Source organism: Nannospalax galili, unplaced genomic scaffold, assembly GCF_000622305.1.
Source record: "Nannospalax galili isolate Female #2095 unplaced genomic scaffold, S.galili_v1.0 scaffold1063, whole genome shotgun sequence".
NCBI lineage: Eukaryota > Metazoa > Chordata > Mammalia > Rodentia > Spalacidae > Nannospalax > Nannospalax galili.
Window position 1 is genome coordinate 401,474 of NW_008349483.1, and position 10,724 is coordinate 412,197.

A 10,724-nucleotide genomic window follows, 5' to 3' on the forward strand; every position below is an offset into this window, starting at 1 on the left:
AGTAGCTCCAGCTGGCCTGGAACTTGCTATGTAGACAAGGCTGGTCTCGATCTCACAGAGACCTGCCTACCTCTGCTTCATGAGTGCTAGAATTAAAGGTGTACACCACCAGGCCTGGCCTGTACTTCAAATTTTGATCTATTCCTTAGCTAGTAACTGTCAGGGCTCCAAAGAGAACAACACAGCCTCCCTTTTGGGAGGCAATCTGACCACTGTTCTGTCTCACAGGTCACATATTAACCAGCCCCATACATCCCACATGCCATGCTTTACAGGGCATGTACTAACCAGGTCCAATGTCCTTCAAAAGTCTCCTTCCTAACATTTATGTGCTCTGGACTTTCTGGGGAGCTGCCCCTTCCCCCTTCCCAAATCAAATTGAAAATGGGATCTTTTAATCTAATCTGAAAATGTAAATGACCTTTATTTACTTTCTTGTGGTGCAATGCAACCCTTTACTACCTCCCTCCAAGGGAATTTAACAGAAGACACCTTGCTTTACTTCAGACCTCCCCACTATGCTGTCAACATTAATAAACTTCTTGACTGAAGCACAATTGGACTCTGTGCTTCTCTCAAGCCTACTCTTCTTTCTCCCTAAAACCTAACATCCATAATGTGGTACCATAGTCTCTTGTGCTGCTGGGCAGGATCAGTGAGCCACAGTTCCCAATCAGCCATGAGCTCATGAAAGAATCATCTACAGTGTGAATGCATTTATGACTTGTAGTGTTTCCAGTTTACAATGGCTTGATGGGGCATAACCCCAAAGAACATTTGTAATGTATGTATATGATGTTTTAAATGTTGGCCAAATTAATATCCTATAATATCAGTATATGGAGCTTATTAATCAATATATACCAAAATACAATAACAGAATTTCAAAATTAATTTTATATGTGCTTCAATCCTTCATTGTTAAGTTTCTTTCAGGTCTTCTATAATTTTATGAGGAATTCTTACCAGCACCTTCCTGTCTACAAATAATACTTTCAAACTGCAATTTAAAGAAAAACCTTCAAATAATGAAAGTTTAACAAATACATTTGCAAAACCTCTAGGACACTTTAAAAGCAGTCTTTTTAAAAAAAATTATTACTTTTATTTTATGTGTATGCATGTATTGCCTGCATGTAGGTGAGTGCACTCATGTCATGCAATGCCCGCTGAGGACAGAGGAGTCTGTCAGATCTCCTGGAACTGGAGTTAAGGACAGTTGTTAGCTGCCATGTGGGTGCTGGGATTTGAACCCGGGTCTTCTGCAAGAACAGTCAGTGTTCTTAACCACTGAGCCATCTCTCCAGCCTTAAAAGCAGTCTTTTTTTTTTAACTTTTACAAAAACTTTATTGAAATTTTCATACAGCTTGTATAAATAAGCTGTTTTGATCAAATCCATAAATCCACGCTCACTCCCTCCCCTCCAACATTCTCCCCTTCTGAAGAGGTAACCCTAAAATCTTTTAAGGATTAGATACAAGCTCCCAAATACTTTTGACATTTTTGGCCTTTGGATCAGAGTATGTTGCTAACAGGTCCAAGGACATTTTTACTTTTAGCCAAGAAACTGGCTACATTTCTTTAGGGTCTTTTTAACCTTAACTGCCTAGCCAATTCCTACCTCCTATTCTTATCACGCCATCCTCTGAAGGGGTTACCCAAATGGCCAATAGGGAATAGGGACACAGACTGCTCTGGCTCCTTCTTAAGAAGGAAGTTTATAGCTCTAAGTGCCACTTTAAAAAAATCAGAAAGAACATAAAATGACTTAACATTGCAACTCAAGACAATTGAAAGGCAACAACAGATGAAACCCAAACCCAGCAGACAAGAAGAAATAACAAAAATCAGAGCAGAAATTAATGAAATAGAAACAAAGAAAACAATACAAAGAATCAACAAATCCAAGAGGTGGTTCTTTGTAAAGAAAACAAGATTGACAGACCCTCAGCCCAGTTAATCAAAAGAAAGAAAGAGCAACTCCATAGCAACAAAATCAGAGATGAAAGGGTAAATGTCACAACAGATGCCAAAAAGATCCAGAACATTATTAGGGAATACTTTAAAAACCTATATGCTATTAAATTTGAAAACCTAAATGAAATGGATATGTATCTAAAATCATGGTAATCACCAAAACCAAACCAAGAAGAGATGAACAGCTTAAACAGATCCATAACATATATGGAAATTGAAACACTAACACAAAACCTCCCAACTGAAAAAAAGCCCAGGCCCAGATGGATTCACAGCAGAATTATACCAGACATTTAAAGAAGATCTATATCTAATACTACTTAATTTATTCAAAAAGATAGAAACAGAGGGAGACCTTCCAAATTCCATCTATGAGACCAGCATCACTCTAATACCATAACCAGGTAAAGACACAACCAAAAAAGAAAACTATACACCCATATCCTGAATGAGTATAGATGCATAAACACTTGTACATCCACATTTGTTGCTGTTCTTTTCACAATAGCTAAGAGATGGAAGCAACCTAAGTGTCCCTCAACTGATGAGTGGATAATGAGAATGTGGTACATTGACACAATGGAGTTCTACTCAGCGGTAAAGAAAGACGAAATCATGAAATTTGCAGGTAAATGGATGGAACTAGAAATTGTTATACTAAGTGAAATAACACAGACCCAGAAAAACAAATGGCGCATGTTCTCCCTAATATGTGCATCCTAGTACCAAATCCTTATATTTCTCAGTCACCACTCACCAAAGAAGCTTATTTTGCACCAGTCAGAGACTATTACCAAGTACCACAACTGGTCACATACCGATATTGTCTATGAATTGCCCAAGCCTAAGTGACACATCTACAATGCAACCTCTACACCTAAGGCACACAGAACATAGAATGGGGTAAAGAAGAGAACACTAATGAATCACTCAGTTCTCATTAATGAAGCTCCCTCATGCAACAGAGGGCCAGGAACACAAAAGGTCACAAATGACCAAAACGTAGAGATTAAGATCTGCAGAATGCTGGCCATTGGACAGGACTCCTATATTAAACTTCACCCACCCAGGGCTCAGGGACCATCATGGAAGAGGGGCGAAGAGATTGTAAGAGCCATGGAGGAGGTGCATGACCATATGGAAACAGAGTAAAAAAAATTCTTGAGACACTGCTCATATGAATCTAGAGCAATGGCATCAGTGTATACAAGTCCCATGAAAGCAGGCAGACAAAAACCCAGCATAGAACTTGGGAAATAAATACCAGACCCCAATCTTAGCTGAAGAAATATTGTCAACTGCTTACTGTTAGGTGAGGAAGAGCTGATCTTCCTAAAGTGAGGTACTCTAGATAAGCTGACTAGACCTCAGTGGATGCACTTGCACTGGAGAACATCTGGAGACACTGACGACACAGTGGACCTTAACAGAGTCCACAGATGACAGAGCATATGGGTTCCAGTGGGGTAGGGGTGGGGCTTTGGGAGGGTGCCGGTGTGAATGTAGGTATAATGATGATTAAGATTGTTTGAGATAGTGTATGGAATACACATTCAATAAAAACAAATTTAAATAAAAGAAATACATTTGCTGGATATCTAGAACAAAATACAAATACATGCAAGATTACTCAATTCTACATGTATACTATTGTCAGAACAATTAATTTGATTTTCATAGTAGTTCTTTGAAGACTGTAATATTTCCAAACTCTAATTGGTGTTTGGCACCAAAGAGACTAACTCTTGTATGATCTTGGGTCATTTGTTTTGATTTTTACTTTTGCATCAAAGAGAGAGGGAGAGAGAGAGAGAGAGAGAGAGAGAGAGAGAGAGAGAGAGAGAGAGAGAGAGAGAGAGAGAGAGAGAGAACAGTTTAATTGCATTGCTTTATAAAATGTTGAAAAATTGGAATTTGCTAGTTTGATTGTAGTATGTTTAAATGCAGTTGTGAATTACATGCTCTGTGGGTTTTTTAATTTAACAAGAACATTATTTTCATACAACTGCCATACAAAAGTAAGTATTTATTAGTCCAACAACAACCAACACCAAATAACGTATCTTTTTCTGGATTGAATTCTCCCAAAAATAGATACAGAGGCTGATTGAATACAGATAGCCTATTTGGAGTTTCTTGAACCCTTCAGAAATGGAACGGTGACAACGAGGAAAAGGAAAGACACCACATAAAATGTAGCTTCCAACTGACATGACCGGAACTATTCCAGGCCTGGGTCTAGGGAGCTAGGGTATGTATACCAGACTCCTTTTACATATTGGTTAAGGGACTCTCATTGGTGTAGTGCCCCAAGTACTCCCAGCACAAAATAGTTGGTAATGTGAGTCCAGGCTGAAAACATGCATATACTTATGAGCACATGACCTGAGAGGATTTGAGCAGAACATTGACAGCTTCTGCTTCTATGTCCAGTATTGGACTACATTAGTCTCATCCAATCAGGAGCTAAAAACCATGCAGAATTGATTTAAATACTTCATTTATTTTATTATTTTTAAATTTTTTTTATCCAATTTTGTTGTATTTCATACAGAATATCTCAAAGAATCTGAATCATTTTTATAGCCCCATCCTCACCAGCACCCTCCCATAGCCCCATGTGCTCTGTCCTGGGTGCTAAGGCCCACTGTGTCAAGTGTCCCCGGACATTCCCCAGTTAAAGCCCATCTACTTGTGGTTTAGTCAGATCCTTCTCATCTATTTATCCAAACACCTATCACTTTCTTTTTTGTTTAAACAGAGCACAGGGTTGGGTTTATTTATAGAGGAGTGGGATACCCCCATTTACAGCTGCACTGGAAAATCCACACTCAAATATAGATCCTATGACTTCCCGATAGCCACAGAAAATGGTGAGAGGGGTGACTCCTGGCATTCTTGGCTTATATATCTTTAGCCCCTCCCTCACATGCAGATAAGGTTGACTGATTGGGTGGGAGGGGTAACTGATTCCCCCCTTGACTCCTTGATGAGCATGGGAAAGAGGTGTGACTATAGCTTGCTGGCATAGTGGTCGGAGGACATTTCCAGTTAACACTCCACCCCTTCCTCTGGCTCTTACATTCTTTCAGCCAACCTCTTCTGAAAAAGTCACTGAGCCTTGGAGGGGGTGGTAGGTTTGGGGTGATCTTCCTTCTGTTGTGGCAAGGCACTGAACTTTCGGGTCTCTTCATCATCAGTTTTCCATGGGCTATTGTCTCATTTCAGTGGGTTTCCATCTACTATAAAACAAAAACAGCAAGAAGCAGGAACATCTAAACAGTGGCTGCTATAATAACTTATGGGTGTAAACATAAATGCTTGGAAGGTACTTTAGCAGGTACATCACATCCATCTAACAAAACAATTGCAGTGGCTTTCCACTGGGGCCTGTATTCTCCATTGCCACAGGGGTTGGTCTGGTCTACAGTACCAGATGTGTGTTCAACCCTTAGGAGTGGAGTGGACATTTTATCCAATTAAATTTGCTGATTGTACATACACTAGATGCTCCACTATTGCACCAGCAGGAACCTCTTGCTTGGTGTGTTGATAATACAATACACAGGGTCCGTCACTGAGCAGAATGATAGAGGAGATTTTCCCCTAGTCATCTGCATATTGCCTTTTGGCACCATGAAAGCCACCCATCCAGTGGCAGGGAGTTTCCATCTTAGTCCAAGCTTGATTTCTCCCTCTCCTGCTCTCACATCAAGCAGTGTCTTCAGCATTAGGGCCCCTCTATTCATTTCCAGTGTACATCAACATTATTGGCAAAGGCAATAATTGTTTTGGGGACTCGGGCCAACAGTTCATGGGAGGACAACCCACTTCTGACACTGGGATTTTCATTTAACAGCCGTATTGCTTCTGGAAGGGCTTTCTTCCTTCCCCGTAGAGTTCCTTCTGTGCTTAAGGCCTTTTTTTTTTTTTTTACTGTGTATCTGGAGACTTTCATATTTATTTGTGTGTGTGTGTGTGTGTGTGTGTGTGTGTGTGTGTGTGTGTGTGTGTGTGTGTGTGTGTGAATGTGTAGACCAGAAAAGGGTTTCAGATCCATTACAGCTGGAATTACACGCAGTTGTGAGCTGCCTTAATGTGGGTGCTAGGACAAAAACACAGGTCCTCTGGAAGAGCAGCAACCACTCTTAGCTGCTGAGCCTTCTCTTGGGCCCCACCCAGTCATTTAAATAAAGAAGTTTGATACAGGGGCCAGCAAATTTTGCTCATGGATCAAACTCAGGCCTGCTTTTGAAAATAAAGCTTTACCACAACATATCAATACGCATCCATCTGCATATATGGTCTGCTGCATTTCAGCTACAGTGGAAGAGGTGAGTAGCAGATATATACAGATATATTCACAAAGAATCCAAAATATCTATCATTTGGACTGTAACTCAAGTGTTTGTCTCCTCATGGTTTAATATGAAAAGTCATTAAGCTACAATAGAAAAGTAACTAAAAAGGAATAACTTCAGATGTGGGCTGGTGGGCCAGTGGGAAGAGTGTGGACACTACAAGAATGAGGAGCATGGATGTTCTGTTTCAATCATGAGAGCCAGAGTCAACATTCCCTCCTGGTCAAAGTGACCTAGGTATATAGAAGGGGCCAGTGCAAAGAGTCAGAGTGATGCTGCAATAATTGCAAGCAGAATTAGCTGCCTTTTACAGGAAACAGCTGTGTCCATGTGCATAGCTTCTGTTGAAGTTCATAGCCAGTTTCATGTGGTAAAGTTAGGCAGGCAGCTCCCTGTGAGCTCATATATGCCTACAGTTGGGGCTGAGGAGAAGGTGCAGAAGCATTGAGTTTGGCTGGTCATAGACTCACTGTCTGCATCTCCTGGTTAAACTGCCAGTGAACTGAGGGATACAATAAGCACAAGGCAACCAAATGCTAGAGAAATATGTATCCAGCTTTAAAGTCATACTCTTTAAAAATGAATGAAATGCAGGCTACCTTTCCTCTTTTGATAACTCTCCAGGAGTCTTTATCTATGAAGCTGTGATATGGCGACTTCTTGACCATATAGTTATACCATCTTGAAGTTTAGAATGACTCTAGACTCTGAAATTATCAGGCAGTTGACCCAGGGTATGGGAATACATGTCAGCAGGATGCCAGGTTGTCTTGGGAACAGGTCTGCATGTTCTGGAATGCACCTGCTAATTGCATATTTATGGATTCTATAGATTATGCTTGGCTTGCTTCTGCAAAATAGTAATTGTTGCTTACTAGAATAGAAATTGTCAATGGGGCTTTCCACCTGTAAGCTTAGGAACTTGAACTTTTCACCCCTGATTATGGTTTCTCTGTATAAAAGCTTACCCTAGAGATGGCTTGGGGCTGTACTTGGGTTCCAAAACCCTTGAGTAATCACTGGCAAGCTAATAAAAGACTCTCATTTGGCAAAACTTTGTCTGAGTGGTCTTCTATGGTGAAGTACCTCACAAAAACTTTGAACATCATACTAGCTGACAAAGGGAAAATATGTATAAGGCCCAGATCCATTATCACAGAGCAGGAAGGAAAGGTAAGCCTGAAACTAAGAACCAATAAACTAACAGGCATCACAGGCCAGTGCTTCTTCATCAAGTGTGCCTTATGGTTTTGCACAGAGATCTGACCCCTGCCCACATGTCAGCAAATATTTGTGTAAATTTTATATTCATCATTGTGGTTTGAATGTGAAATGCCCCCATAGGATCATGTGATTGAACAGTTGGTCCCCAGCTGGTGGCTCCTGTTTGGAAGGTTGTGTAACTTTCAGGAGGTAGAACACTGCTGGAGAAAGTGGATCACTTAGGGTCAGCCTTGAGGTTTAACAGCCTGACACTAGTTCCCTTCTACTCTCTGCTTCTGACTATGGTTCAGTGTGACCAGCCATCTAACACTGTCACCATACCAAGATAGAATGCAAACCATAAACTAAAACAATCCCTTCCTTCTTTAAGTTGCTTCTTGTCAGATAGTTGGTCACTGGGACAAGAAAATTAACTAATAAAGAAAACAAATATGGAGAGTTCATTGTAGTAATAAACCTGACCATGTGGTTCAGGAGTCATTCCAACTGGATCAGAGGAGACTATGAAAGAGTTTGGAATTTGGGGGTATAAAAGCCCTAAAATATTGTAAACAGAGCCTTTTGAGTCATTGTGAAAGCTGTGTGGAAGACCAGAATGCTAAGAAAAAAATGTGGAGAGAGGAGACACAGTTCATGAGGTTTCAGAGGGAAGCAAGGATTCTATCAGAGAATAGATTAGAGGCCATTCACACATTACATTCTGGTCAAGACTCTGGTCACATTCTACCAGTCCTGAGAATGTGAGGCTGAATCCAAAAGCAAGGGACTAGTGTGTTTGGTGGAAGAACTCTCTGGGAAGGAAACCATGCAGGCTATACCACAGTCACTGCTCACTGCTCATATTCGCTCTAACAAAAGAGAAACAAACAGAGCAAAAAATATGCAAAGTATGCAGTTTGCTGAGGAAACTAGAATGAACAAATGCTTTTTAAAGATGAGTGCAAGGTGGGTGTAAAACATGTAAATTGCTCAAGATTAGACCCCAGCTATTGATGGCCCCTACTTATAAAAATACAAATTCATTTAAAAGGAATGAGCCTAACCTGAGAATGCTGCTCAAGAAGTTTTCTGATTAAAAACAACTGCCTAAGCAAGCAGAGACCACTATAACTGTAATCCTGAAGGATCAGGCTCCATCTTGAGCCGACAGCAGAGATCTTCAGCATCATCTACATGTGCTGGCTTTATAGGCATGCAAGATACAAAAGTGAGGGGCTCCTTGAGTCTTGTGCCAAGTTTCCAAAATTCCATAAAAGCCAAGCAATGTGTAGGATGGTTGGATTCCTCAGAAAGAGCCCCTGGGAGACATTGTGTGAAGCTGTGGAGGCAAACCTAAGCGGCAAGTGAGACCCCAGGATACTAGAGATGCCCAGACTATGAAAGGTATACCTTCCTTGAAAGGCTGAAGGTGTAGAGTGAATTTGTCCCAAAAGAGAAGATATGTAGGATGCAGGTGGCAGAACAGGAGGGTGAGACTTTTTGTAGCCCTTTGTAGACCAATGATTCCATCAAAAGCCTCAGATGCCATACATGGAGCTACAGGATTTGATATTTCCCTGCTGGGTGTTGTCTTCTAGTCTGATCTTTCCTTGCTATGCCCCATTTCTCCTTTTTGGATTAGCAACATTTATTCTGGGTCATTGTATGTTGAAAGTATATGGATTGGTTTTGACTTTAGAAGGGCTCAAAGTTGGGGGCTAGAAAGATGGTTCAGTGGTTAAGAGCACTGTCTGCTCTTGCAGAGGACCCAGGTTCAAATCCTAGTACCCACATGATGGCTAACAACCATCTGTAATTCCAGTTCCAGGGAATCTGATGCCCTCTTCTGACTTCTGCTGGCATTGCACAGCATGGATGCACTTACATACATGCAGGTAATATACCCATAACACTCATACACATACATTTTTTTAAAGAAAGGATTCAAAGTGAAGTCATTGACTTGATTCTCAGATGAGACTGTGAACTTCTGTATAGTATTGGAACCGCTAAAGCCTATAGAGACTTTTAAAATTATAATAAATGTGTTTTACATCATTAGAGGTCATGGGCCTATGGAGGACAGGGATGAAATGTGGTTTAAATGTGAAATCTCCCACAAGGTTCCTGCGTTTGAACTTGTTACCCAGCTGGTAGCATTATTAGGAATACTGTGGAACCTTTAGGGAATAGAGCCTTGCTGGGAGAAGTGATTCATTGGAGGTGGATTGAACTTCATTGAGAAACGATAGCCTGGACATTCTTCCTGTCCACTCTCACCTAACTATGGATGCAATGTGACCAGCTCAAATAAACTGCTTCTCTCTTAAAGCTGTTTCTTGTCATGTATTTGGTCACAACAATAGCAAAGTAACTAACATGATCATCAATATAAAAATGAAAATTTGGTATTTGTTTCATTAAATGTGCACCTTCAATTTTTGTTACTAATGCCAATTTTAGTTGAACAAGTAATACTAAATAAGCAAGCAAATACAATAAAATCAGTGTAGGATGACCACACAGGAGTTTGTATGTGTGTTTCCCAGCTATACTGCTCAACCTCTATTTCCTGTATGTATTTCCCACATTTTCTATTTATCTTGATAAGTCCCCTGGGAGCTTTGTGCACTGTGGATCAAAACATGGTCATGGAACAGCTCACTGGACATCAGATATTCTCAGTTACATCAAATATCTCTCTACCTCGAGGAAGCTCATGAGAAGACACCAGTAGCTATTTATAGCTGAGAATAGTTTATTATAGAAAATGATACTTGTTGTCATTGGAACGAGAAAACAAATGATATTGTGTCTATATGCACATAGGCAAAGAACGGCAGTTGTCTGTGATTATTGTTTTGCTTCAATATTAAAATTATGCTCTGCATAGATCAAATATTTATTCCTAGATGAGACTGTAGCATCAGATAAAAGTACACCATGTGATTCTATTAAATCTATCCCAGCTTATTTTAATGCAACTGCTACAATTTTAAAACAGAAATGTAAGGCTGGGAAGATGACTTGGTAGGTAAATGCTTTTTATGCAAGCATGATGTTTCAATCCCCAACACTTACACAGAAGTTGGGCACTGCAGCAGGTGCCTGTTAACCAGTGCTGGGGGGAATGGAGACAGAAGTTCCTAAGGACTTGCTGGCCAGATGGGGTAGCTGAAACT